Source organism: Notamacropus eugenii, chromosome 7 (assembly GCF_028372415.1).
Source record: "Notamacropus eugenii isolate mMacEug1 chromosome 7, mMacEug1.pri_v2, whole genome shotgun sequence".
In the NCBI taxonomy this organism is placed as follows: domain Eukaryota; kingdom Metazoa; phylum Chordata; class Mammalia; order Diprotodontia; family Macropodidae; genus Notamacropus; species Notamacropus eugenii.
Genome location: NC_092878.1, coordinates 23,391,773 through 23,419,472, shown reverse-complemented (window position 1 = coordinate 23,419,472; position 27,700 = coordinate 23,391,773). Strand labels below are relative to the sequence as shown.

General features: G+C 39.2%; 1 long non-coding RNA gene across 1 annotated transcript in view; it reads left to right on the top strand.

The window, feature by feature from the left end:
• Nucleotides 1-25,536, top strand: part of LOC140513336 (uncharacterized) — a 34,535-nt gene extending 8,999 nt beyond the window's left edge. The window contains exons 2-3 of the long non-coding RNA XR_011970143.1: nucleotides 23,837-23,913; nucleotides 24,514-25,536. This is a non-coding gene — a long non-coding RNA (uncharacterized lncRNA). The remainder of the gene's footprint in view (nucleotides 1-23,836; nucleotides 23,914-24,513) is intronic.
• The last annotated feature ends 2,164 nt before the right edge of the window (nucleotides 25,537-27,700 follow it).

The following is a 27,700-nucleotide window of genomic DNA, read 5'->3' as shown; positions in this document are numbered from 1 at the left end:
GTGATTCTCCATTGAAAAAATAATAGGATATGGGGGGCGGCAAGTATTTTAGATCCATCTGCTCAAGAACCTTCAGCTACAAAGAACAAGTAATAATATTTTTCCAAGAGAAGTTCCTGTTCTCATTCCTAGGAGACATCACAGAGCCATAGATTTAGAACTGGAGGAGATCTCAAGGGTTGATCCAATTCAGTTTGCTTATTTTACTAATGAAGAAATTGAGGAGCAGAAAGGTTAAGTCACTTGACCAAGGTCAATCAATCAGACAATCAACAGCATTTGATATGATAATTGATATTCTATCATACACATATAGTAAGGCAGAAAAGAGATGAGTTGGGATTTGAACCCAAGTTCCCTTACTCCAAGTCTATCATGATTTAGGTAGCACAGTGGATAGATGCTGTGCTGGAGTCAGGAAAAACTTCCTAGGTGTGAGACCTTGGGCAAATCGCCTAATCTCTCTGTGTCTTGGTTCCCTCATCTGTAAAATGGAAATAATAATAGCCCCTATTGAATAGGGTTGTTGTAAGGATTAAATGGGATAATATTGGCAAATCATTTTGTAAACCTTAGAGTTCCGTATAAATGTTTGCTGTCATCACCACCACCACCACCAGCATCATCATCATCATCGTTAATATGCTGTATTGCCTCTCCTAAGAGAATAAAAATGTGAAACAAATACACAGTTCGACACTTAGATGGTGACAGTGGTGCTAAATTTGGGAAACCAGAGTTACAGAGACTGTAGTATTATTGCATAAGAGGAGAGACATAGAGGTTAATGCTGCTACTAGCAGTGGCTGGGATTATTTCTCGAACCTAGAAAGGTCCTTCTCTTTCTAATATATTTATCTAAACTTTCCGTATTTTTGAAGGTCCAGCCCAGGCCTTATCAGCTGATTTCCCTCACCTAGAGTGATTTCTCCCCAGACTCCAATACCACATTGCTTGTGCCACTCTCTTGGCACTTAACATATTTACATGCTACCTAGTACATACTATTTCCCTGTTTTTCCCACTAGATGATAATCCCCCTGAGAGCAAGCTTATGTATCTGCAGTAATCACCGTAACATTATAATAAACATTTCTAGAAATGTGAAGTGATAGCAAGTGTGTCCCTTTTCCCCTCATGGATCCATTGACAGGTGTTCCCATACTCTTCTGAAAGCCCACTCTGATTGGACAGCCTCTTATTGTCTCTAGGATAAAATTCCAAACTCCCCCATTTGGCATTTGATACAAACCTTCACAATTTGGCTCCAACCTATTTGGACTAATTTCATATTAGTCTCTCTCACATTCCAGTCAAACTGGGATTGGGGAACTCATTGTTTCCTATATACAATATTCCATCTTCAAATCGATAAATATTTAAGTGCCCTATGAGCCAGGTACTCTATTAAGGGCTGGGGAGTAAGAAAAAAGTAAGAAAGTAAGAAAAAGAAAAACAGTCCCTACCCTCCAAAAGAGTACAATCTAATTGTGAAAATAACACCTAAAAGGAAGATGAAAAAGGTGGGGAGGGGCAGGGGGAGAAGGGGATATGATGTTCTGTGGAGTGGAAACCAAGCAGACATGCTGATGGAAAATGGAGAGTTACCTAGAAAGTTCAGATCCTGACTTTCTATAAGAGAAGGCTTTGAGAGGACTTTAGTGCTTCATCCTTTAGCCCTCAGATCAGAGGGGACTGGCATCTGAGGGAGTAGAAGTGTTCCATCTCTGTGCCCTTGGGCAAGCTGTAATACTCTCTCCTTAAGTATTTCTCCTGGAATTACTAGGTCACTTCTAAGATTCTCCTCAAGTTCCCCCTCTTACATGAGGTTATTTCTGATTTCTATTCATTGTCATACCTCCTGCCCCAATTATATCGTATTGACTTTATGTATATTTTTGTTTACTTCACTGGTATGCATGTTGTTTCCATCCAGTAGAATGTAAGATCCTTGAGAGCAGGGACTATTTAATTTTTCTCTGTATATCTTCAAGTGTGTAGCATGATTCCTGAGATGCAGTAGGTACAGGTATCTCTTCCATATTGTGGGGGTTAGGGATGCAGTACTCTCTAGTACTGCAGTACTAGTGAAAATAGAACCTATTTAAAGATGTATCTCATTCGGTGGGCTTAAGTTTAATCAGGTCTCCCTAAAAAAATGTGCTCTTCCCTTCTCCAAATCACACCATCGGCTTCATGTATCACTTTGATCATGAATAATATTTTCCCAGAAGAGATATCTTACCGGAACCAATTTGTAAAAGCACTTCACATTTTAGGGATCCTTCAATATGTCTTCTTATACAGCATGGACATCAGTGCTGCTTGTAAGACAGGCAGTCATTAAGAATGCTGGCAAAAGCCTCTGACACTGAACAGTATCCTAGACACATGGTCTCTATTGATCTGTCTACATTTCATGTTCTGGGCAAAGAAAAGATACACTCAGAAATTAGCCACCTCTGGAGAAAGTTGTCCCTTTTCTGGATGATCATAAGTTTCTTAAAGGAAACGTCTTCTTCAGAAGCAACAGCATACTGGCAATCAAGGCTCTTGCTCTAAAATCCTTCATCACTTAGGGATATCATCTCAAACACTTTAATTTAAATTTATTTAACTATTAGAATTACTTTAGAACTGTTCACAAGTCGTAATGTTATATAATTTGTATTACTAATTAGACTTTAAATTATTTTATGGCAATAACTTTATCTTCTACTTCTTTTACACACACACACACACACACACACACACTCACACACACACACACACAGAGTGTACACACCGTCTTCTCCTTCTCTCCCTCTTTCTTCCTCATCTTTAGGACCCAAAGGCTAGTTGTGAGACCTGAGTTCACTCCATTTCCTTGATGGGGGAGACAGATACTGAAAGTCTGCTACTGTGAAGGTTGTCATGGGTAGGGGAAGAAGCATACTGGGAAGGAGTTCACCTTAGGTGTGAATGAGGATTGAGAAAGTAGTAATCTGATAAATTCCTATTTTAACTAATTATTCTTGCTTACTAAGTTCCAAAGTTCAGTTGTTTCTAATTGTTGAAGTATTGTAAAAGTACTGTCAGAACCCTCTAAATTTTGGCACCAATACCTTGACCTAGTAAGAGCTCTAAGTTTCTTAATAAATGCTTGCTGAATCAAAGAGAATAGTAATAATAATAGCTGATATTTACATAGAGCTTTGAGGTTTGCAAAGGACTTTAAATACATTGTCTTATTGATGCCTCCCAACAGTCCTGTGATCCGTACCTGGCCAGTGGACCCGGGTGGCTCAGGAGGAGAAAGTGAGGCTGGTGACTTTGCACAGCCCTCCCTCACTTAAATCCAATTCACTTACATGTCATGGCATCACCAACCTGGTGTCATGGTCCTCTTTGAGAATGAAGGACAAGTAGAAAGCAAGGAATCATGAGGCAGGTAGTCTGGTGATGTTTATTCACATTTTACAGATAGAGAAACTAAAGTTCAAAGGCATTAAATGACTTATCCATGGTCACCCAATTGATTAAGCAGCATAGAAGGATTTGAGATCTCCCTGAATCTGAGTCCAATATTTCTCTACTACATGGAGCTAATAAGATAAGATGGTAGTCAGCAAATATCATCGTCGACAAATAGGAATTGAGTGTTATGCTTCTAGAGTGTGCTCATGGCTATTTGCTATCGGGATGCATTAAGAATTTTGATTCATCCAAAATATTTGTGTTCACTGCAGAGAAGCCAGTTGTATAGTAGGGATTGGCACTTAGCAGAGTGACTAAACACATCGTAAAGGCTTAATCTATGCAATTTAGTTTATTGACTGACTGGTAAAGTGGAAAACTCAATGGATTAGGAATCAAGGGACTTGGGTTTGAATCCTACCTCAGCCACTTGGAAAAGTTACTTCCCCTCTCTGGCCTTTGATTTCCTCATCAATAAAATGAGGGGTTAGACTGGATGGTCTCTAAGTTCCTTTCAACTCTATGATTCCATGATCTAATAAAGACAAATGTACAGAACTATAACTATGGTGGGGTAACTAGGGTTTTGCTCAGGATGTCAAAATTTAAGGGGGCTCTGATAACAAGTGTAGCTTTTTTCAGCAGTGCTGAACTTAGTATCTCCTTAGCAAGAAGAATGAATTCAAATAGGAAATTGCCAGATGATTCATTTTCTCTATTTACCACAAACAAGCTTGCCCAAATACACTCAGATTTTCTCTTTTCAGCTTCTTCAGCCCATAACCTGGAAGCTTCCTCAGCAGTGTCTCATGGTATCCTGGAGTCTTCTTGCTTAAATTTGTCTTAAAAAGTTTATTTGAGAGTGTCTTTCATGTTGCTTATCTCATGTTTATGTCATACCATTTGCCCTAGGGGGAAATTTTCTAGTCCTGTCTCTGCTAGGGGGATGAGGTAGAAAGGACACTGAGATAGGAATCAGGAAACCTGTATTCTAGGCCTGACTTTGCTGCTTAACTACCCGTGAAAACTCCAGCAGGTCATCTCTTCCCTCTCTCTGATCGGATTCCTTCATCTAGAAAGGGGGAGGGGTGCAGACTTTCTGTTCTTTAAGGCTTGCTCCAGTTCTATGAATTTGTTCCTTCAGACTGATGTTGTTCAATTGAGTTGGGCTCTCTGTGACCCCTTGGACCCCAGAGGGCACCAAGCCCTTTTCTCCTCTACTATCTCTCAAAGTGTGTCCAATTTCATATTCATTGTTTCATGACACTATCTATCCATCTCATCCTTTGCTGTCCCCTTTTCCTTTTGCCTTCACTCTTTCCCATCATCAGTATCTTTTCCATTGAGTACTGTCACCTCATCATGTGGCCAAAGTATTTCAATTTCAGCTTTGGTATTTGACCTTCCAGTGAATTAAGTATTCACTGGTTTGATTTCCTTGTTGTCCAAGGGACTTTCAAAAGTCTTCCCTAGCACCTTAATTTGAAAGCATTGATTCTGCAGTGCTCAGTTTTCCTTGAAGTTCAACTCTCACAGCCATACTGGAAAAACTATAACTTTGACTATATGAACCTTTGTTGGCAAGGTAATATCTCTGCTTTACAGTATGTTGTCTAAATTTGCCATAGCTTTCCTTCCAAGGAGCACAAATCTTCTAATTTCATGGCTGCAGTCACCATCTGCAGCGATCTTTGAACCCAATAATAGAAAATCGGACACTGCTTCCATTCCTTCTCTCTCTATTTGCCAGGAAGTGATGGGATTAGTTGCCAAGATCTTGTCCTATAGGTTTTTGTGGTTGTTCTTTTTGCTTTGTTTTGAATTTCACAATGTGGGTTTGCTTTTTGAGACAGAATAATTTGTTTCCATCTTGTGAATGAATGTCAGGATTTCTGTCCTAGAGTCAGGATCTCGGGTAAGCCATTTGCAAGGCTCTGAAAACCACCTTTCTGTATTACACAGGCAGTTGTTGTAATCAAATTGGCCCAGCGCCTGTAGCGAGCTGTGTGACTCAGTGACAGTTGCCATCAGGGGACTAAGCAGGAGACAAAGGACTGATACATTGAGAAGTTACAGAGATCAGGGCATACATGGTTATTGAATGGCTTTGGACTAGTTGAGCTTAAAACAGAATTTCTTCTTTAAATAGTATCCTCTCCCCCATACAAATATGTGCATCTCTAATTCACTTTTCACTTAAGATGAATAGATATTTTGCAATTGTATTAGATGCTTGATTTCCAGGATTATTGATGATATTGCACTAAGGGAAATACTGTCAACAGCTTTACTCTCCACTGGCTCTGGCTTCAGATCTGGGCTTACCAGATTTAGTGCATATTTTATCTAATTTGAAACTGATTTGCTAAGGACCTCTCAGAGACCATCTAATACAGCCACCCTTTTATAATGATGAAACTGACCCTCAGAGAGGTTAAATGACTGTCCAAAGTCAGACAAGTATTAAGTACTTGAGTTATACTTTAAACTTAACTCCAGTGACTCCAGAGTTAGCAATGTTTCCATTGTACCATACTGCCTCCCTAGTTTCTTGCTACTACTTGTGCTGTTAATAGTCAACTTTAGTTTAGGATTAGTTTTCTGATTGGCAAGAGGGATGTGTAAAGCAAGGGCTTGGAAGATTCTTAGAGAAATTTTGTTTTCTGTTAAAAAAAATAGAAGGAACACAGCAGAGTGTTATATTCTGCTATGTTATGGAAATACTTACATAGGCCTTTGTGGACTGAAGGTTAAAAAATAACTCTAAAACATGGAAACTTAATAAAATGGTAAAGCAAATCATTGGCAAAGCAAAATTGGTACCCATTTTTAGCTGATTAAGTTTGAGCAGAGAAGTAGGTTTCAAAAATGATTAAATATTAGGGTAGTTGTGGTTCGTGCTACCCATCAATTATTTATTAAGTACCCACTATGTTCCAGGAAGAGGCAGCTAGATGGCTCAGTGGATAGAGCATTAGGCCTAGGGTTTAGAAGACTTAGTTCAAATCTGGCTTCAGATACTTTACTAGCTGTGACCCTGGGCAAGTCATTTAACTCTGTTTGCCTCAGTTTGGTTTTTTTTTTTCCAATCTGGAAAATGAGCTAGAAAAGAAAATGGCAAGCCACTCCAGTATCTTTGCCAAGAAACCCCCAAAAGGAGTCATGAGAAGTAGGACATGACTTTAGGACTGAAACACAACCAGTGTGCCAGGAAATGTGCTAAGTACTGGGTGAGCAAAAAAAGGCAAAGGACAGTCCCCACCTTCACAGAACTGACAATTTAGTAAAATCAAGTACTGTTCTAGAACGTAAATGTTGTTTACGATGCTATGTTACTCCAATTGGTGATCTTTCTGCCTGCTAAAAGAAGACACATCACAAGATTCTATCCTTATTTTGCTTCTTTACTCTCTCCTAGCAAGCTCTTCCACTCCCATACATTGAATTATCACTCATATGTAAATGATTCCCAAATCTACATCTCTAACCCTTATTTCTCTGCCAAATTCTAGAACCATTTGTTCATTCAGCAAGCACTCACTTAAATGCTTACTATGTGCTAGGCGGTGGCAGCTAAATGACTCTGGATAGAGCTCTGGATCTGGATTCAGAAAGACCTGAGAGCAAATCCAGCCTCAGACACTTATTAGCTATGTGATCCTGGGCAAGTCACAGCTTCTGTTTGCCTTAATCTTCTGGAGAAGGAAATACGAAACCACTCCAGTATCTTTGCCAAGAAAACCCCATGGACAGTATTGATACACTATGGTTCATGGGTTCATGAGGAGTTGGATAAAACTCAATGACTAAACAATGGCAGTGTGTTAGGTACTGGACTAGGTGCTAGAGATACAAAGATAAAAATGAAAAAAATCCCTATTGTCAAAGAGATTAAATTCTTTGTCAGAAAATAACATGAACCCAAGGAGATAGGTCTATATAGAGATCTCTATCCACCCATCCATCTATCCATCCATCCATCCATCCATCTATCCATCCATCCATCCCTCCGTCTCTCTCTGTCTCTGTCTCTGTCTCTGTCTCTCTTTCTCTGTCTCTGTCTCTCTCTCTCCCTCTAAAAGAAACATTTTAAAAATTTCCAGGAAGTAAGGAGAAGACACTAGAATGGAGGGGCATCAGGACAGGCTTCTTGTAGAAGGTGGTTCTTGAAGTGAACTTTGAACAAAATTCGTGATTCTATAGGGAGAGGGGAGAAAGGAGACCCTTGTAGGCCAGGTAGATAGATGGGCAGCTAGGTGGTGCAGTGGATAGAGCACCAGTGTTGGGGTCAGGAAGACCTGAGTTCAAATCTCACCTCAGACACTTGACACTCACTAGCTGTGTGACCTTGGGCAAGTCATTTAACCCCAATTGCCTCATCCTGGGTCATCTCCAGTCATCCTGATGAATATCTGGTCACTGAATTCAGATGATTCTGGAGGAGAAGTAAAGTGGTGACCTGCACAACCCTCCCTCACTCAAAACAAAGTCAAGTGAGAATCATGTTATTATGTCTCTGATGGCATGGTCTTCTTCAGCAAGGAAGGATGAACACACACGCAGCTTTGTACGACAGTGGAAAGACAAGAAATGCAATGTTGTCTACAAGAAAGAACAGGTAGGCCAGTTTGGCTGGAGCAACCAGTAGATAAAGATAGAGAGATGTTAGATAGATAGATAGAGAGACAGACATAGATGATAGATAGACATAGAGGATATATAGATAGATTACAGAGAGATAGACAGACAGACATAGAGGATATATAGATAGACATAGAGGATATATAGATAGACAGACATAGATGATAGACAGACATAGAGCAGATATAGGTAGACAGTTGTAAATGGTAGATGGGTAGATGGACATAGATGATAGATAGAGCACTAATTAGGCATTTAATGCCAGGCATTGATCTAAGAGCTAGCAAGCAAGACCATCTCTATTCACAAGGAAAATCTCCTTTTGGGGATTTTCTTGGCAAAGATACTGGAGTTGTTTGCTGTTTCCTTTTCTAACTCATTTTCTAGATGAAAAAAAAAGAACAAATTGAGGCAAACAAAGTTAAATGACTTGCCCAGGGTCACAAGAAATTACATTCAAATGCAGGAAAGATAACATACAAAAGGGACTGGTTAAGGAATTGCAACATCATAGCGGCTATGGCCAGGAAATGGTGTGGAGGCCTGGATCTGAACAAGACTATGAAAGCTCATCTATCAGAGCTTAGAGCCCCTGGGGCAAAGTCTGAAGTTCTGGTTGGAAGGAGATGAGAATGATGGCTGGGAGTTTAAGTGAGATGCCATCAAAATGCCTGGGAAGTGATACAGGGGCCAGGTTCCAAGCAAGATGAGACAAAAGCTCACTTACCAGAGCCTAGCGTGACACATGAGAATAAATCCTGGAAAGGGATAATGAGGGACTTTAAGAGCTAAATAGGATTTTGTTTTATATTCTGAGAGCAAGATGGGAGCTACTGGAACTCGATTAGGAAGGGAATGACCTAATCTGATGAATGTTTTCAGCTATTTACTGGACCTCTCTTTCCTCCTGGAAGTCAGCAGAAGATTGCCAGGTGGGGAGAGGTGGGTCAGCATATTGGGGAGAAGATGCTGAGTTTATTTTACAATATGTTGAATTTAAGGTACTAAGCTTAAACTCATATTGTCTCCCCAATGCCTTGACCCATCTCTTACCACTTGGCAATCTTCCTCTGACTTCCATTTTTCTGTTAATAGCACAAATATCCTCCCAGTTATTCAAAGAGCTATCTTTGACCCCAAATATATTATAGTCTACTAGGCTGTAAATTCCATGATGCTAGTAGAAACCATGTCATATCCATGTTTTATCTCCTTAAGCATCTGGGACAGTACATTATGATACATGGCACGTGTATCATAATTATGTATTATAAATTATGTATTATAAACGTTTGTTGAATGAATGAAAAAATCATGCCTATTCTCTGTCTCCACTGAAACCCTACCCCATTAGTAGCCAAGTGCTTTCAAATCTACCGCCTTAATTATTTGTTGAATTTTTCTCCTCGCTATTGTCACTGTTCATACCCAAGCTTAGGCCTGGACTTTGCAATAATTTCTTAACTGAATTTCTTGCTTCTAAGCTCTCCTACCCTGTCTCAAAATAATACACTCTATTTAGCACCATAACATTTATCTTACTAAAGCACAGTTGTGATCATGTTGCCCTTGTGCTAAAATAAAAACAGAAAACAATAAGAAAAACAACTTAATAGTATCCTGTTGCCTACTGAGTAAAGTCTAGCATTCAAGGCTCTTCAGGATTTAACTCCAACTTCTTTTTAGCCTTATCTCTCACTACTTCCCTTTGCATGCTCTACACTTTAGATAAATTAGATTATTCTCTTACTTCCTGAACATACTTCATGATTAATTTCCTTGCCCATATTGTCCCCTTTTAACTGTAATTTCCTCCCTGACCCTGTAGCTTTGTTGGTCAAAATCCTATCAATGCTTCAGTTCAATACAAATACTATCCTTTTCTCCTGCTCCAGGATTGAAAAAAAAAAGAAAATAAGAAATTTACACAATAACTTTATTATATATTTAAAGGAATAGCAAATTATACATAATAGATTTGCAGTTTCATGTGCAATTCTTTTTTATTATTCTGTGTTATGGAAATGTTTGTTTTATTCCATAAATTAAAAATTAAATAAATAAAAATTTTAAAAAAGAAATGATCACCCTTACCCTTGAACTTACATACCTTTCTGTATACATCTCTTATGACAAAATATATTTTACATCGTATTATTATTATTATTGGGAGGCAGTGGAAATAGCATTAGGCTTGGAGACAAAAGCCAGGGTTCAAGTCTTCACTTTAGTGCTTATAGCAGAGATATAGCTTAGATCACAACCACCCTGAGCCTCAGTTTCCTGGTCTGTAATATTGGGATGACAATATTTGTGCTACCTACTCCCTGGTGTTGATATGAGAATCAAACAAGGTAATGCATGGGAAAGTACTTTGTAATCAGGAAGTATTATATACATTTCAGCTTTATGTACTCATATCCATTTCTTTTCTCCCTTACAAGATTTTACACTCCTTGAGGGTAGGGACCTTGTCTTATCTTTTGATCCTTCACAGTGCTGCCCATGTGGACTTTTAACATTTTTTTGTTTTTGAAGAAATATTAAAATACTTTAGCCTTTACAAGGATAGGCTAGTAGCTTCCGGGAAGACAGAACTTTTTACTCAAAGCAAATATATAAGTACTTTGATCATAAGCAGGATGCTAATTTACAAATATGCTAATTATAATTTTCTGCTGAATATCAAACTTCTCTCATCTATACTTCTGAGAACACAAAGAAGGGTACAGGACTAGGTGAGAAGAATGGTGGGACTGGGGTTCTTTATACTAATAACCCTGCTAAATTTAGATCAGCTTCCTGCTTAGGTAATTTTCCTTGTGTTTTAATTATTTATAAAAATACATTATTTATATATGTCTGGAACTTGTGCATTCAGCACTCAATAAGCAGGAATAATTTATGGGATTCTGGAACACTTCCCATCTTGACCTATCAAAGCATGTTCCTTTGCCTTGTTAAACAATTAGTGTGCATCAGTCCTGTGGGACGTCCATTTCCAGGGGAGTTGTGATTCTAACCTATCCAGGCAGAGCTGTTCTTATGATCTACCTCTATGTCTGTCCAAGAAATCCATCAGCCTGCCAGATTAGTCCGCTTTTCTTCACCTTCAGGTCCATTCATATGCTCCCGACTGTAGGCCTTGAGCAGCCCATGTCCTGGAATTGCTTCTAGCCTCTGTAGAAAGTATGAGGCTTCCTGACTGAGGTAGGACCTACCGCCATCTCTCCTGTACCATTCCCCAATGTCCTACTTATATTAACCTTGGATACATTGTGATTAACCTTTGATACCTGATTTCCTGGTTCTGAATTCTCTGCTCAGTTTCTGCTCCACTGCATGGTCTAGAACTCCAATTTCTGCATCTTTTCTGATCCCTTTGACATCTGGCTACATCTTACCTGCTCCTTTCACAGCCTAACTTACTCTAATATGCTACAATACCTGGCCTCCACTTTTTCTTTTCAGATTCGCCTTGGTTCTCAAAGCTTTTCACTGTGCTCTCCTCTCAATACTCCTGACGTGACAACTTCTGAAGTGGAATAGACTGAACAGAATTGCCTCTGAATTCTATGTCTCAAGAGACCCAGCAGATGTTAAGAACTGAGGGTAGATCTGGGGCTGAACCAGAAATAAGGCTAGACTGTGTTTCTGAGTTTTCCTTCTAGTAAACAGAAGATGACTTGGACATTTCCTACCATGTCTATTTTCCTCCGTTTAGCCAAGGAGATAGGAAAGAGGAGTTATTTTTTATTGTCTCTTTCTGGATCTGAAATATATCCCTGAATCTGACTAATGAAGTAGGAAAAAATCTCAGAAAGTGTGAGTTTTATTTACCAAATATGTATATTAAACCCTCCTTAGAAAGAGAAGATAAAGATTCCCAAACTAAAATGAGATTGTGGCTTTATCTACCTTTGCTACCACCATCCAAGGACTTGGGATTCCTCTCTATAACAATGGCTTCCAAAACATGAACTTTACCGATTTCCTCATATTAAGTCACCAATAGCAGTTCTCCAAGGCCAGTTCTTGACTTGAAAAATGACAATAACAGAAAAAATTTCTTCACTAAATGGTAATTGAAAATAAAGAATATAAAATATGTAAAAGGGAGCAATGACAGGTTTGGAGACTAGTTGGAGAAAATTCTCAAGGTAGCTTTGAATCACGCCATCAACAAATACTTATTAGGCACCTCCTGGAGAACTGTGCTGGATACAGAATTCAAATAAGACATGTACCCCATTGGTTACCTATATTGGCATCTTACAATCTAGTGGCTGAGTAAAATGTCAATACAGATAACCATAGTGCCATAACTTTCCATGATAAATACACTAGGAAGGAGCAAAACAAAGTGCTTTCCAAGATTCAGAAAATTTGTGGTGCAGGCTCATTGTGCATGACTCCCTCCCCTGTATTTTCCAGTTCAATGAAGCCATGTTTCTCTGTATTCCTCATGCACCACACTCTATCCCCCTTCTCTGTGCCTTTGCCCTGTCCATCTCTCACTTCTTCCTTCTCTCTGCTTCATAGAGCCCTCCTCCTTCTTCAAGATGCCACTCAAGCATCACTTTCTAAATGAACCCTTTCCAGATCTCCTCACCTATTGGCTCTTTCCTTCTCAAGACAGCATATATCTTACTATTGATTTGGAATACTTGTGCTCATGTGTATTTTGCATATTGATTAATGCACTCATTTTTTCCTTTGTTAGAACATAATCTCCTTGTGATCAATGACTGTTTCATTTTTTAAATCTTTAATTTTTACTTTGGTATCCCGAGCTCCTAGTACATGGCCTGGGATTTAAGTAGACCCTCAGCAAATATTTGTTGGGTCAGCTAGGTGGCACAATGGCTAGAGCTCCCCATCTACATTCACACATGGCCTCAGACACTTACTGCCTATGTGACCCTGGGCAAATCACTTAACCCTGTTTGCTTTAGTTTCCTCACCTGTAAAATAAACTGGAGAAGGAAATGGCAAACAACTCTAGTATCTTTGCTAAGAAAACCCCAAAAGGGGTTACAAAGAGTTGGACATGACTGAAAACAACACAACAACAAACGTTTACTAATTGGTGGATAGAAATATTCAATCAAAGATCATATTACCACTTTGTACAGTATAGTTGGGTCTTATTCCAGAACTAGATGGACTAGATGACCTTTGATGACCTTCCAGTTCTGATATTTTGTGATTCTGTTGATAGCTCTATACAATGACAACCCACAACCAGTCCTTTTCCAATCTGGTTCTTTTCCTGGTTTCTTTGGAGGTCTATTCTCTTTTTAATTGCACACTATTCCTATCTTTTGTATAATCTAAGCTTTCTTTGAGCTTTTCTGGTCATTGAGATAGCAGTTGTTTTTATCTAGTCTCCTGGTTCTTCCTCCTGATCTGACCTTACTTCTTTCAGTCAAGCTATATACTTGATCCAGATCAAATATTCTTGTCTATCCCAACTCCTACTGAACCCTTTACCTAATGTGTTCCTCTTTGCCTTTAAAACACAGACTTAATTATTATCATGTGTAAAATTAATTAGTCATTTAGTGTAGCTGCCCAAAAGGCAAGAAGAGTCTTAATGTGCAGATGTCATACATTTGGACTATAAGATCTCAAAGGTCCCTTCCAATTTGAAATCATATAATCCTATGACCTAATATGTTCATGCAGTGAAAGCCTTTTTCAATATGACAACAACTGAAGATTTTGTGACCACTCCTTATTTGTACCTAAATGTTGAAGAAACCTAGAATATCAGAGACCTACATGATAGTCTCTCATCTGGTCTGTGGCGAGACAGATCCCTCACAGTGCTGATGAACAGTTTTGGGTAGCTCATAATCTCAGTTACCTCTTTTCTTAACATTTCTAAATCCATTAGGTTGATTTGGGTTTAGAGGATATTTGAAGGTATAAGCAAAGGAATTCTTAAGAACAAGTCCCATGAAGGAATTTCTTTCCCTGATTTCATCTTTAACTTTCTTTGTAAACATTTCTTTTTTTGAGGCGGGGGGAAGAGGGGCTTGTGGAAAGATCTGTGATTCCTTTTTCAGGAAATACTTCCTTTTCTAGTACAAATGGACAACTTTGTAATTTTATAGTTCTAGAGAGTTGTTTGGGAGCATTTAGAGGGTAAATAGCTAGTCTGCCCAGGTAATTTTAGGAATTTCTGAAGGTAACTGAGGTCCAAATATGCCCTTGCTCAACACTCCATCTGACCCAGGCTGGAAACAGTATTGAAGTAAGATGACACTTCATTAGGATAGAAATGAATATAGTAAAGGGACAGAAAACAATCATAGTCTACATTTCTGATGTTTTATTCTCCTCCCTAGAGTAGTTTATGTTTCAAACCTCTCAAATTATATAACTCTTTTGGAAACATATTTTTCAAAATCTCTTTTTCCCTCCTTTCTCCTGAAATACTAAGAAATACTATTCCTACAATCTTAACACTCTTTCCAGGTTTTTGCCTTTAGGAAAATGGGAGGAACAAAGGCTGAGGCCTACCTTTGAAATAGTGATAAGCAAATTTAACTCTTGTTTAGATCAGAAATCAAACTCTCCACCCAGGCCTCAACAGCTAGCAAAATTCCAGAGTAAAATAGCCAGAAACAGATTAAAATGTAATTGGGAAATGTTTGGAAAAAAATACAATACAAAATAGATAATGTTAATTTGTGATTTTCTAAGTCAATATGTGGAATTTGATACAATTGGTCTAAATGTAATCATTGTCTTCCCACCCACCTGGAGTTGATGGGGGCCATGAATCATTCCCCAGGGACAGTATCCTATTTTAAAATTCAAGGTGAAGATATTGATCACAGGAAGTAAGACTTTTCAATCTTTAAGGGGAGTGGTCCAGAAAGGAACAGAGTAGCTCTGGAATGTTAATTCAAAACTGTTTTTTGTTTTTTTTGATCTTTTCCTTGTTTAAGATTCATATGAATGTTACTTCAAATTATCTTGGGGAAGAGAGCCATGTCCCAAGGAGGGAGTAGAGGGGTGAGACTATGACAATTGGGTATTTCTTTCTCCAAGCTAGACGTGGGTTGGATATAAATTAATGTGATATTAAATAAAATTATTTCTGGTAGACCAGTCAAAATCACAGATTACATTGTTAGTATTCATTTCTTTTTCTTTGACATACCTATAAAGAAGACTTGGACAGAATCTCACTTACTCAAAGAAGATAGTTGGAAAAAAACCCCAGTACTCTATGCACTGTGCTTACTACCCAGCTGCCTTAGCTTTAGGTGCTAGTGTTAATCAAAGTACTATAAGGAAAGAGGGGAATAAGGGACTTATTATTCCTTAAGACTGCAGTGTCACAAATGAAGTTTAGGAATGGAGGTGTAGGATGGGAGATGAGAAGGGAACCATGAATCGCATTCTTATTTGGCCCTTGGTAAGCAAAGATTGTTAGAAATGAAATTCTGCCCGGAGAGCTTGAACCATCTTGGTACCCCCTTATAAACATCCACCTCAGGTGGAAAGGTCTAAGAATTCCTATTCTAGTGCTTTGAGTCTTCCATCTCCTGCTGGGCACAGTGTGTCCCCAGGGGAAAGACTAGTAGGGGTTGGGCTGAGCATCTTTCATCTACCCCAAAGTAACCACTTCCATCGGTGCCAGCATAAAGTAACTTCTACCTCCTGCTGCCAACCAAACCTTCCAACTGGGATGGGTGAAGCTCTGGTGCAAAGAAGTAGAAACCCTCTTTTTGACTGCTGTCCTGACATCTCCTGCTGTCTATCCTTGAGGATAGAGAAGGGTACCTTCCACTCAATGATAAACATTCTTATTTCTAGTGACATATCCTTTCATATCCCAGTGACTCTGAACTTTTGTAGATCATCACCCAAACCCCATTCCACAGCCTCTACCACCTGATTCCCCATTCCTATCCCTGTCAACTCTTCTACTCCAAAATTTCAACCCTGCTCCACCCAGCCCATCTACTATGCCCTCTGGAATGAATGCCTGTTCCATTGGCAATAATTTTCCCTTCATTTTAAACATTTTTCTCTCTGTCTCCTAGTTCTTACTAAAACTTGGCTTCACCATGATGACACAGCCTCCCTGGACACCCTTTTCAGTACTGGGTGCACCTTCACTTATTCTCTTCAGCTCATTGGTTGAGGTGGAGTTGGCACTTCCAAGTCACCTCTGCCTTCCTCTATTACCCAGATATCTTCTCTTTGATACTTTGAGGTTCAAGTTCTTCATCTACCACCCAATCAAAATCCTGGTAGTGAAGAGGTTAAGGGGTGATAGCGGACCCCAAAATACCAACAGTCTGGTTCATGCTCGAATGAATTCGACTCAAGCCTTCTTAAAACCAAAGAAAACAGAGTCTGAACCTCATCAGTAGCTGTTGTCTATGGACCTCCATGTTGCTGCAATGGGTTGACATCTGACTTGCAGTTGTTCTCTCCTTTGCAAGGCCTGTCCTCCTACTAGAGATTTCAACATACATAGTGATTCTCCCTCAAAAATCCTAAATACTCAATACCTCAACCTACTCACCTCCCATGAGCTACTCCACCTCACTTTGACCACACACAGAGATAGCCATACCCTGGATCTTGCCATCACTGACAAACATACAGCCCCTTTATTCAAGAATTCTGAAATCCTCTCAAATGGCTGAACAAATTGTGGCTTATGAATGTAATGGAATCCTTTTGTGCTATAAGAAATGATCAACAGGCAGACTTCAGAAAATCCTGGAAAGACTTATATGAACTGATGCTGAGTGAAGTGAGCAGAACCAGGAGAACATTGTTCACAAAAGCAGCCACAGTGTGTAATGACTGATTTTGATAGACTTAGACTTTCTCAGTAATGCAAGGGCCTAAATCAATTCCAAAGGACTCATGGTAGAAAATGCCATCCACATCCAGAGAAAGAACTACGGAGTTGGAATGCAGAGGGAAGCAGAGTATTGTTTTTTGTTTTATTTTTTTCTCATGATTTCTCCCATTCATTATAATTCTTCTGGGCAACATGACTAATGTGAAAATGTGTTTAATAGGAATGCATGTGTAGAACCTATATAAAATTGTATGCTGTTTTGGGGAGGGAGGGGGAGGCAAGGGAAAAGGAGGGGGAGGGAGGGGAAAAAAATCTAAGTTATAGGGTAGTGATTGTAGAACACCGAAAATAAAAAAAAGTAAAAACAAATAAAATAAAATTAAAAAAAAAATAGGAATGCATGTATAGAGCCCATATTGGATTGCATGCTGTCTTGGAGGAGGAGGGAGGGAGAAGGAGAAAATTTAAAACTCATAGAAGTGAATGTTGAAAACTAAATTGAAGGGGAAAAAAAGAATTCTGAAATCACCTTATCTGATCACACTTTATTGGCTCTTCACCTCTCCCTCTGTCTTTGTTTACAACCCTATTCTTCATCCACACTATAACCTCCAATCCTTTGACACCCCCCCCCCCCAATTCCTCTCTAGGTGGTATAGTAGTTGGCAAGTCAGTCACTCAGGTTCTTAACCCAAGTGTCCTCTCAAACTCACTTTGTCTCATCCCTCACCCTCCCATATTAAATCGGTTGCCAATGCCTGTCAATTTTACCTTCATAACATTTCTTACATATGCCCTTTTCTCTCCTCTAACACAGCTACCACCCTGATATGGGCCGTCACAACCTCACAATTTCTAATTGGCATCCTGGACACAAGTCTCTCCCTGTTCCAGTGCATCCTTCATTCAACTGTCAAAGTGATTTTCCTAAAGTATAGATCTGACCATGTCAATCCCCCTATTCAATAAACTCCAGTGGCTCAGGATCAAATGAAAAATCCTCTATTTGGGGTTCAAAGTTCTTCATAATCCCCCCACCCCTTTCCATTCTTCTTCCATCTTGCATTCTCCATATACTGTATGATCCAGTGACATTAACTTCCTTGCTGTTCTTCTACCAGAGATTCTTCTAGAATCTCTGGACTCTAGGCATTTTTAATGATTGTCCCCCATGCCTAAAATGCTCTCATTCCTCATGTCTGACTCTTGTGTTTCCTGGCTTCCTTGGAGTCTCAACCAAAATCTCACCTCCAATAGGAAGCCTTTCCTAATTCCTCTTAATTCTATCCTTTCCTTTATTGATTATTTCTCATTTATCCTTTATATAGTTCTTTTGTAAATAGTTGTTTGCCTCCCTCATTAGACCGTGAACTCTTTGAGAAGGGCTAGTCGACTGTCTTTTGCCTTTTTTGTATCTCCAAGAGCTTAGCATATTTCTTGGGACATAATAGGTGCTTAATACACATTTATCAACTGACTTGACCTGAGTCGGAATCTTGACTCAGATACTTGATAGCTACTGAAGGGAAAAAAAAGGATTCTGAAATCCCCTTATGTGATTACAATCTATTGGTTCTTCACTTCTCCCTCTATCTCTCCAAAACCCAATTCTTCATCCATACTATAACCTCCAATCCTTTGACCTCCCCCCCCACCCCAATTCTTCTCTAGGTGGTATAGTAGTTGTCCAGTCAGTCACTCAGGCTCTTAAACTAGGTGTTTTCTCCCCCCTCAAATGCACCCACCCCAGCTTAATAGACTTGAAAGAGACAATATTTATTCGTAAAGCACTCAGTCTAGTGCCCTTCACATAGTAGGTGCTTAATAAACAATTGTTTCCACCCTTACTAAATCTCTTTAGGACTTATACTTTTCATCTGTAAAATATGAGGGTTGGATTTGATGAACTCTAAGGTACCTTCCAGCTTTAAATCTATAGTCTTATGAAGTGACTGGCATAAGGTCACACATCCAGTGAAAGGGCTGCCATTCCTCTGGTTGCACAAAACACAAGTAGAGAGCATTTTTGGTCAAATTGTATCATTCAGTAAGTTATATAACCTACAACACCAATAACTACAAAAACCAGCCAGGGGCAAGGGATAAGGTGTAAGAGCACAAGCCACTGAAAAGCTGAGTTTCAGTGGATTGGGGCCTCATGCTTAAGGAGATCGTATATAATGTTTGACAGGGTGAGTCACACTTGGGCATCATTCAAGATTAATCTTATCCCCTTCATGAAATAACTTATTGTTTTGACTTGTTCCTCTCAGCTAGTTCCAAGTTCCAAGTTATCCAATGATCTGTTGTAGAGACAGGTTTGTCGGTTTGAAGCTCTCCTCGCCCAAATGCTGAATTATGGAGCCCATTAAGGAGTTCAGACGATCTGTTTAGAGAGGCCAGAACCCAGCAAAGCCTCTAATTTTTCCATGATGACTGATGGATTTGGAGCACTCTTAAGGGGTGGCTGTATAATGCTAAGTGCTTAGTCTGTGCCAGCTTTGTCACCTTCCATGACCCTGGTACACTCCCTCTTATTCCGGTCTTGTCTTTACCATCCACAAGAACAGGACACTGTGGTATTAGGGAGAGAGGATTCGTAGGATTTAGAGCTGGAAAGAACCTTAAAGAACACCTAGTTCACTTCCCTCATTTTTATAGATGAGAAAAGTGAGGGCAAGAGGTAAAATAAATAGCTCCAGGTTAGAATTTCTAGCTTTGGAAACAGGGAAAGGAGGGAAAGAAAAGAATGTGAGTTGGAGAAGGGGAAAAACTTGCATACATCCTCCTTATGTAACAGATTTGCTATCCCCCCCCCTGCTTTTTTTATGCCACTGGATTTCTTCCAGAATCATTATGCTGTATGGGGTTTAACTGACTGAAAGAGTTTCATTGATGTCATGAATTTCCAGAAATAAGACTTGAGGTAGTCCACACTCACAGGATTAGTAAGATCAAAATGGTGGGAAGAAGCTGGAGATGATGTCTTCCTTCTGCTGGCCAGTAGGCAATTTCTCTAGGCTTGAGAATGGCAGTGGAGATTGACTCCAGCCTGACATCTTATAATACTGGGAGAGAGGGTTAAGCCCCAGGTGCACAAACTTATTTGGTTAGTCTTGTGGCTGATGAGGTCAGTGCTGACAACATCAGCTAAGTTGAAGTTACAGTCAGTGACTGCATATGGCATGGAAATGGTTGATTCCTTGATGTTCTTTCAAGTGTTGTGTCCTATGAGTCTTGCTGGCAAGAAAATGCCTCTTCCACCCTAGCACTTAGTTAATAAACATGGATTGAAAAGCTGCCAAGAATACATATGTTTGCTGGGCTGTGAGATTCCTTCTGGAGAGGAAAGGACATTCTAGATCTAATGTACCAAAAGATTTATTAATTAGGAGACCTTTGTAATATTCCCCTGTAGAATAAAGGGGAAAATAGAGGTTGTCTGGGTTGAAACTCTATTGGTCCTCTGCCCAGGCAAAGTTTAGTACTCTTGATTCTAGCAAAGAGATCACTGCTCTGACTCCTCAGTTGTCTCCCTTGTCCTTTCAGTGTGAACCCACAATTATTTGTTAATGTCAACATGACTTTTGAGTCTCTATCTGGTGGGGTGAGGCAAGGGGACCAAATCTCAAAGTCAACACCTTTGCAATACATTCCAAGGAGAAAATGATCAAAACCCCATTACTGTTCAGTGACTCCAACAGAAACTCAAGTGAGGTATTCAGGAGACAAGGTAATGACTTAGCAGAACTAAGAAAAAATAAAATTAGGTTCGTCTCCTCTCTCCCTCATTTATTTGTAAATGTACCATAATCCCAGAAAAGTAAGTCAAAGTTGACTCCAGGGAGGCTGTACAATCTGAGATCACTTGTAAATACAGTATGTCTCTTAAGGACAGTTCAAGGTATTGAAAAATAAGCTTTGATGAAGAGCAATTCAGCCAGTCTGATCCATAATAGGGAATGGAAGCAAGTAAAAAGTAGCATAGGCATGGGTAAGTTCTGAGGGCTCTGAAACAAAATGAAGAAGAAATAATTCAAGGTAGAGCTATGAGATGTAGAGCTTGAAGGCATTTTAGAGATTATCTAGTCCAGGTTCCCTATCCTGGATCTAGTCTAGCCCTCTTATTTTGTGAATGAGAAAACTGAGTCTCAAAGAACTAGTGACTTGTCCAAGGGTGCACATTCAACTAGTAGCATAGCCAGATTCAGAGCTCAGGTCCTCTGCCTCTAAATTTGGTGGGTTGACTTTAAAAAAATTTACATCAATCATACTACTTCCATAAAATTCTGCCACAATGGGTCTAAGTGATATTTGGCTCGATAAGCTCTGTTTATAACAGTGCTAGAAGATCATAGATTATAAATTTAGAGCTGGAACACAGAGGTCATAGTAGTCAAACCTCTTTTGCCTGAGGCATGGAATCTTTCAAGGGAATTTAAGATGGACAGTCTTTAATGAAAAAATGACTTGGCTTTTTGAGAAAATCCTGCCCTTTATCCCTTTATTAGAACTAAGAACTAAGAAGGATTCCTGGGGGCCTAGTCTTCTACTCCAATGGCTAGCACCTGTAGAATCTGAAAATCATAGGGATTTATTAGTTATTATCAACACATGACAGAAAGGTTGATCAAAGTTGGGACAGAGGACAGAAAACTTCTCTGAGATTAAAAGCCATATATACATTACTTAGGGTGTTGGTGGATCCACTCTCCTGGTTCTTGGATCCTGAGTTACTCTCAGTTAACACATTGTTCTCTACATATTTCCTTGTTTCCCAGTCATTTCCTGGCCACTCAGACTCTACTTTTACCTGTGCTTTCCTGCTCAACTTGCATCTCTCAAATGGCTACCCTAGGCAACCTACTTGGACTCTAAGCTTTATCCATGTTCTCTAATTTGATTTCTTTTCCCTGAAGATTCCCAATAATAACACGACCCCTTTCTGTACAAACTGGCTTCCCAATTGTGATTTCTAAATTGTGCCCAACTCTAAATCATATGTGGATCAAATGTTGTTCTAGCCTAACTCATGATCCTACAAAATCCTGGTCTCTGTCCTTTGTCTAGGCATATATCTTAATAAAATGATTCATGTTATACCAAATATTTCACTTAAAATTAGAATTTCCAGTATAGTATGGAAAGTAACTTCTTTCCATAGCAACTAAGGTCTTCTTTCTTAAATATCTCTTCTTAAGTACACTCAAACAAGGTATTAGAGCCCCTCTTCTCCCTCTTTGCAAGGTACTATATCTGAGTAGATAAAAAATCCCAATCACATTAAATCCACAAGTTCTATGATTCTTTGGCTTAAACAGTCTAATAATAGGACTTTTTTCAAGTCTTAATTTGAAAAATCATTAACTTCATCACTCCACATTCAGGAGAGTCCATCTAAGACAGACAGGATTCTAAACTTTCATGCTTTTTTCATTTTATGGCTCTCAAATCTGGAAAGCAGTCATTGGAATACCAGCTGGATGGAACGTATTGTTAGCAAGAGTCTACATTTAACCTTGAAAATGAGTTGAGGTGGTGGCGGAAAGAAAGAAAGGCTATGTTGATGAAAAGAATTATGGGAAAATAGTGGTGGCGGTGGGAAATGCATACTTTTTTATGTATAAGTATTCATTTGAGTATGATAACGAACAGGAGCAGTTGGTTGTTAGATACAAGATGTCCAGTTTGTAGTCCAAATGAAAGATGGATTTCCCATAGATGATGAGATCCTCCACATGCTTCTGATTTTGCTTGCTTTTGTGCTGAACTTACCAAGTCCTAAAGTCCTATTCTGCATAATGGGAAGTAGCATAGCACAGTGGGAAAAGCATTGATTTCGGAGTCAAGGGACCTGGTTTCAGACCCTACTTCTGTTACTATCTGTGTGATCTTGGGAAAGTCACTTAACTTCTCTAGGCCTCAGTTTCCTTAGTTGTAAAATGAGAGAGTTGGACTAAATGGCTTTTGAGGCCTCTCTCTAGATTTATGATCCTATGATCATCCTCTTCTCCGATACTTAAAAAGATTTAAGCCTAACTATCCATGCAGGAAAGTCAAATGATTGAGGAATGCCTATTTGTGGGCCCATAATTAATATAGCAAGTGTGCAGGGGTATGCTGGTAAATGTTTAACAACTGGCTCTCCAAAATGTATACACAACTCACTTAAATTTATTATCGACATTTCTCCATCATTTTAAGTGTAAACAATCAACAAACACTAACTCAAGCCCTGTGGGATTTGTAGCATTTGCCAATTTCTTTGGGTTTTTTTTGGAGGGGAGAAGGTAGGGCAGTTGGGGTTAGGTGACTTGCCCAAGGTCATACAACTAGTAAGTGTAAGGTGTCCCAGGCCAGATTTGAACGCAGGTCCTCCTGCCACTTAGCTGCCCCAGCATTTTCCAGTTTCCAAGGTATAAATCCTCACACTGAAAATTTAACAATTGCTGGTTATAGCAATGCCTTCATGTAAGTATAATATCAAAGGAGAGATCCACATAAAATATTATAAGAGTATTTGAGAAGGAAGAGCTCACCATTGGGTAGGTTATGGGGGCTATGGATGCTGAAGAAAGAGTGCTTTCCAGGCACTGGTGATGGCCTGGGAAAATTCCTGGAGGTGGGAGAATATGGGCCCACATATGGAAATAGCTGTCTTGGCATTGAAATACTTGATTATATAATCTTTTAAATTAAATTGTACCCTTTCAGAAATGAAATTCCATATCCTTCCTCAACTACTCACTCCATGTCTTAGCACCCCATATCAGGTAGTTATTTAAAATCAACTAAAATCCCTTGTTACATTTTAACACTACTATATCCTGTTATAATCTCATCTAAGACAGAAACAGCTGTTCGTCCTCTAGATAATGATTCAGGTCTTGATGCTTCTAGATCTCCTGGTCTTCACGCCTGTGGACTCAAGAATTCCAGCCATTTCTGTCTTCCTGCATAGGTCCTACCATCTTTCAGTGAGTAATTAAATGAATGAAAATATCTTTCTAGGATGGATTTGAAGGATGACCTCTTTGGGTTTCTTCCAGGCCTAGGATTCTATGTTTTGTGTTTTTGAATACACCCCTTCCCACCTACTGTCTTGAGTAAGAACATAGATCTACCCACAAGCATAACATGTGTACTTCATTACCTCAAACACAAAGGAAATGGTTTGGAGGGGGGTTGGAAGACAGATCAAACTCTAAAGCCGCATGATGCCACAGGGAAAAGTATGACTTGGTATGAGAAATTCAGCCCATATGGTCTAATTAGGGATGTACAGTACTTTTTGTTCACAAAAAGTAGCAAAGGGAAGTTGTGCTCAGTCTCTCTCTCTCTCTCTCTCCCTCTCTCTCTCTCTCTCTCTCTCTCTCTCTCTCTCTCTCTCTCTCTCTCTCTCTCTCTCTCTCTCATCATATACATCATAGAAGAAGGGTAGGGTGGAAAGGGATGTGCTTCTTAGCTATGGCATCTTTGCAATTTCCTTACCTCTAGTGTGACTTTAATTGAAGTGGAATTTTCCCCCAGGGAATTTCCTCAAAAATCAAACACTTCTTTTCTTCATCTTCTAACAGGGGAAGGATTCAAGGGGAGAGGTCTCACCCACACCTTTGCCTGGGACAGTCTGGTGTGTATGTCTTCCCATTCTCCTCTGGAATGCTGTAACTTACAGGAGATATGATAGGTGGGAATTCTGGGTGTGGAAGGGCAAAGCTCCCATGTGTTTCTTCTAAAGTCTTGATTTCCAAAGGATAGGAACCAGTCAAACCATAGACATCAGCACAAAGACTTCATAAAGTTGGTCATAAAACCCTCCTCTTCCTCCTCCTCATTGGCATTTGTCATCTTTCAAAGTAGAATGACCTAGAAGAAGTAATCAAAATCACGTGGGAACAGCATGACGTACATAACATTCTCTCTATCCTTTCTGCTACTGGAGTTGTACAAAAGATGCTTTCCATGAGTCTATAGAAGATGACCTTGCATCCAAATACTTTTATTCAGCTACAAAAACATCAGCCATTTTCTCCACCTTTGCATTAGTTCAAGAGCACTAAATATAAAAGAAATAATAGCAACTCATGAGTTGTTCCAGCACCATTCCTGAGCTCTGTCAAACAAAAAGAGAATGAAATAATTAATAATAGTCGTAAGAAAATGTTGAGATAACTAATACTAGTTCACTTTCATATAGCACTTTTAATTTTACCAAAATGAGAAGCTAATCTCCTTTACCACAAAATATGAATTTATAATTTCTTGGGCAAGTCACTTGACCTCTCTAGGTCTTAGTTTCCTTATCTATGAGATGAGATGGTTGGACAAGGTCTTCTCCAAAGACCCTTTCCACTCTAGATTCATGATTCTATGAGATGTGTTTTGTCTCATTCCCTTCTTCTACCAACAATGGGCTCTTATAAATTGAGACAATCTTCACAAACTAAATTTCCCCATTCGGTCCAGGTGTGTTACCTATGTGTTACTGGTTTGGGCTGAGAGTCATTCAGCAGCCCCTAAACTTCAGCTAAAACAGATTCTTAACCTGTTTCTAAAGTAACTTGAAATAGCAAATGGAGACTTGTAGTTGGGTCTCTCTATCGCACACATATTTACATATGTATATATATATGTATATGTATACACACATATGTGTATGGTATACCCACACATATACATACATATATATGCACATGTATGTATATATATATATATACTGTAGAACCTTGGTTTACAAATTTAATTCATTCCAAGATTCTCTTTGTCATGTGATTTGTTTGTATTGCAAAGCAAATTTTCCCATAGGAAGTAATGTGAAATTGAATGATTGGTACCACATACTCAAAAATATTCGTATAAAAATAATTATTTATAATTTTAAGTATTTTATCCCTAATGAGCTTGAAATACAATAGCAATTATTAGTACAAAATATAACCCCACAATAAAATAAATTAACCTCCACTTTACCTTTGAGAAGAGTCATGGCTGGTGTGAGGGAGATGAGAGGGTGGAGAAGGAGGAAGGGTTATTGCTTGGAAGCAGAATCTCCTATGAGATCATTGGGGATTTCAATGTCAGGAGTGTTCTCTGTTATGTTGCTTTCACTAAAAGCAAGACTAACACTACTGACTTCACTTATTTTTCATTTTTTAGAATCACTTTCATATTTTGACTCACTGATTTTTTTCTTTGCATTCTCTTTTGACTAGGAATCTATCTAATGACACTTATTTTTGACATTTTCTGGGATGGTGGAACTTTTAAAAGATAGCTGCTTTGATTTGGAATTGTACTTTTAAAAAGTGATTAAAGCAAAAAAACCCCAAAAATAAAAAACACAACATTGCCCTAGCTGAGCATCATCCCTTTGTGAGTTTAAGTCCAAACATGATATTCGTACTGCAAATTTTTGTTCATCCTGGAAGACAAATTTTGTGTCCTCGTTCAGGGAAGAATACGTCCAGGGAGGAAAAAACTACATCTTTATTTTCAATAATCTCTCAACTGAAATTCAGCATTTCCTTCATTTATGAATTTTAAAGTATATGTATATTATTCTGAGAAGATGGTCCTCAGGCTTCATGAGACTGCCAAAAGCATATGTGATACAAGAAAGATTTAATTTAGAGCATGCTTCATCTGCTCTGCCTGGTACCAACTCATGTGGAGGCTTGTAGAAATGCCTGATCAAGGCATCCTTTCTTTCCTCTCTTCAGAATAGGCCAGGTTTCATCTGACTTTACTATTAAAGAATACCCAGTTGCAGACCTTGTCTTCTAACGTACCATACAATTAGGAACGTGTTGGTAAATGGTAAATGTGTTGGTAAATTTTTTTCTTGAAAAAAATTAAGCTAATTTACTGCAGGCTGATGGAAAGGCTTTTATTTGACTATTGCGCCAGGACAGAATGTAAATACCAGGGGTGGGGAGCCTATAGCCTTGCGACCAAATGTGGCCTTCTAGGGCTTCAAGTGCAGCCCTTTGACTGAATCCAAACTTCACAGAACAAATCCCCTTAATACAAGGATTTGTTCCGTAAAACTTGGACTCAGTCAAAAAGCCACACATGAAGATCTAGAAGGCCACATGTGACCTTGAGGCCCCAGGTTCCTCTCCCCTGGTACATACAAAAGGCTCAAATGGACAAATTCTTCCTCAGTTCCTTAGCTGCTTTTGGTAAAAAGGAAGAACTATTCTAGACCTCCATATTGGGGAAGAGGGAGGAATTGTAGCTGCAGTAGTCTGCCAGCTGCTGCCAGTTTCCTTATCTACCTACCTGATTTCCATGTGTCCATCAACGCATGGACCTTCTGTTTCTTCTCTTTCCTGATTTTAGGTGAGTATCAGAGAAAGAACAGACCAGATTTTGACTCTACAAGGGTTGGAAGAGCATCCAGTGTCCCCTCAGCAATCAGAGTCAGTAGCAGCCATAGGAGCTGGATCTGGTGAGGAGTCAGCCCCAAAGAGTGACCTGCTTTGCTTAGCCTCATAGGGTCTTGACATAGCAGCCTCCAAACATCATCCTAGAGACAGCTTGGGAATGCAGTAGGTTTTAGAACACTGGACCTGGAGTCAGGAAGACAGGTTCAAATCCTACTTCAGACACTTACTAACTGTTTGACCTTGGGCAAGTCACTTAACCTCAATTGCAAAATGAAGATAATAATACTGCCTATCAGACCCCCCAGTTGTTTTGAGGATCAAATGAGATAATATTGGTAAAACACCTGGTCCATAAAAGGGACTTAATAAATGCATG